The sequence below is a fragment of the Pinus tabuliformis genome, chromosome 2_1 (assembly GCF_031772625.1).
Source record: "Pinus tabuliformis cultivar Carrire ecotype Pingquan chromosome 2_1, CPIR1, whole genome shotgun sequence".
NCBI classification, from domain to species: Eukaryota; Viridiplantae; Streptophyta; class Pinopsida; order Pinales; family Pinaceae; genus Pinus; species Pinus tabuliformis.
In genome coordinates this window covers 424,872,603-424,875,338 of record NC_142299.1, presented here as the reverse complement: position 1 = coordinate 424,875,338, position 2,736 = coordinate 424,872,603, and the positions used below count along the sequence as shown (strand labels likewise).

The 2,736-nt window shown below is 34.8% G+C and overlaps 1 pseudogene; it reads right to left on the bottom strand.

The window, feature by feature from the left end:
• Positions 1 to 531: 531 nt before the first annotated feature.
• LOC149200715 (F-box protein At1g10780-like) lies at positions 532 to 2,271 on the bottom strand (annotated as a pseudogene).
• Positions 2,272 to 2,736: the final 465 nt, after the last annotated feature.

Below are 2,736 nucleotides of genomic sequence, written 5' to 3'. Positions count from 1 at the left end.
AACAATTTCTTTTCAATAAAACAACTAATCATTCCAAAACCTGCCATTGCTAGGTTTATGATCACGAAATAATAAAAACAATGGAGAGATCATATGCAATAAGGATAGCATTTGCGATACACAAGATGTGATTACAGGCAAAAGTAGTATCTCCTCCAAATATGTTGCTATCCAATATTTTCCAAATAGCAATGATTCTGCCTCCAACAGAAATCAATCCAATGGTGATCAAACCGTTTACAAAGGTTCTCTCTTTATAACTCTATAGAAGATAGAAACTAAAAATGAAACCTAAACATCGTTTCCTGATATCCCGAAGCTCTATATCAAAGAGAAGGTAAAATGACACCTTAGAAGTGCCAAAATGTATAACTTTTGTATATTACCATTTCCATCTCAAACTCAAATGTGACAATCAAACCCATAATTATAAGAGGACATTAACTCTACTTCAAAAATAAAAGTAAATGAGATGAAACTCAAGTCTGATTCTTAAATAATTTCCAATTTGAGATTTACAGAATTATAGAGCACATCAGCTGTATTTCCCAAAAATAGGGTAGGCACCTTAATCTCTGATGCCCCAAGTACAAAAATCATAACTCTTTAAACCATAAGATTGTGTTGCTTCCAGGACCTCCCATAAGAGGTAAGCCAAAAGCATCAAGCATCGAAACCCTGAATTGATTTACTCAATTGTGACAACCTGATTCCTAAGCTTGAACCTCATAACCTGCTCAAAGAATTGGTCTGCAGTTTCTTGGCAGTTCTTCATTTGGGAAATTCGTATAATCAATTCTTTTGGTTTTGGGTTGTATTTAACTAAGGACATTAATGTCATCATTTTCTATTCAACATTCAAAGGTGACCTCACTGTAATAAAAATATTTTCCAGGCAAGGTATGGTGAACAAGGAGTCCAACTGCAAGATAAAAAATACAACTTTAGAAGAAAAAATTAATACAAATCTTTCATTGAGCTTTCCATTTTTCCAACAAAAACACTTACCAAAAAATAAAATGCAAAGATAGCAACCAGCTTTCCAAACAATATGTTATAATTTAGAGATGAACAAGCTTTCTTGTGCCAAGTTGTTTCTTTGTAACAGCACAACAAACATGGCACGATGTACTTAAAAATTGGTTATTCTTGGATGACTATTGAAACAATCAACAAATTCCATCTCAGGAAAGGGTTGCAGTCTTTCTGCATCTTCGCTAAACTCAATTTCCATTACCAAATGCTTCACATCAGAGGCAGATTGCGAAACTGTGTTTATAGCATCCCAATATCACTGCACTCCCTGAATGGATAGATACTTTAAATACTTCAACCTTATATACTTTCCTAGAAAACAAAACAATTTGAAATATTACAAAAACAAAGCAAGACAAAAATCAAAATAAAAGTATGCATTTAAAAGAAAATGAAATGAAACTGAAGAACCGGAAGCAAATATGTAAGAGCATCTTAAAACATAATATGTAAACCTGCATTGTTTGTTATTGAAAGCCACCTTAGGGAGTGAATTTCCTTTATATGAATCCAAACAGCTCCTTGTACTTCAAAGGATTAAAGTTTGGGAGTAGTTATGTTGATAGAGCAATCACCTATACCATAAAAATCCAATTTGCACTACTCTAGGAGTTGCAAATCAATGATCACCACTTTGACACCATCACATCCTAGCAAAGACAAACACTTTAGCATCAGACACAAATGAATGATGCTGGATAAAGAAAAATCACATGTACGAATACCAACAACTTCCAATGTATGAAGGCTCTTGAAAGAGCTCCAATTTGGTGTTTGTGGTAAATGAACACCCATAACTTGAGGCTTTCAAGATGAGGCAAGGAACAAATGTAATCAAGCTTAGTGGGAAAATTAGGTACAAGACCTTTTACTACAAGATTATCGAGTTGAAGTTCCAAGTACTTCAATGAATTGCATGTGTGTGACAACCAAGCTCATAAGCTATTGCTAGAAAAATCGCAGTACACAGTTAGCCCTTCAAATGCAGATGTTGAGAATACCATGCAGCTTACAACAACATCTAACTCAGTCAATCCCTCGTCACAAACACTTCTCGAAAAATAAAGGCTCTGAATGTTTCTCATTGCCTCTCTCCATTTTTTACTAACACAACAACACATGGCCACATCTCTGGCATTCTTGACAAATGAGAGCATGTGCTGCACTACTGCATCAGGGAAACACATCCATAATCCCCCTCAAAGAATCATCATCAATATCCATGGTGTCAACCATTGCAAAGGTTGTTTTTTCTTCACAAACACCTATCAGGAATCTGACCATAACCCAACAATGTCAACCTCCTAAAAACCAGTCCTTGGATATATAAATTTTATTTCTCTCTCCTCCTTCAATCATATATATGAAGAATTTCAATAGGAAACCTAAATGAAATCTCAAAATCCCAAAAGGGCATAGACGGTCGCTCGAAGAATAATTAAATCACAAACTCCATAGAATACATTAAGACTCAAATTGTCAACATATGAGGAAAGTTCAACAAATTCGATGAACCTTTTTTGAGCCAATACCTGATTTCAGCAACAAAAATACTTAAAATTAGAAGCACACATAAAACCCATCAAAATTGAAGCCTGAAACCAATGAAAAGAAACCCAGATCAGTTAATGCAAAGGAAAAACTACTGATGCAGAGGATTTGCACATTGCAATACACACACTAACGTGCGGTTTCGCCTAT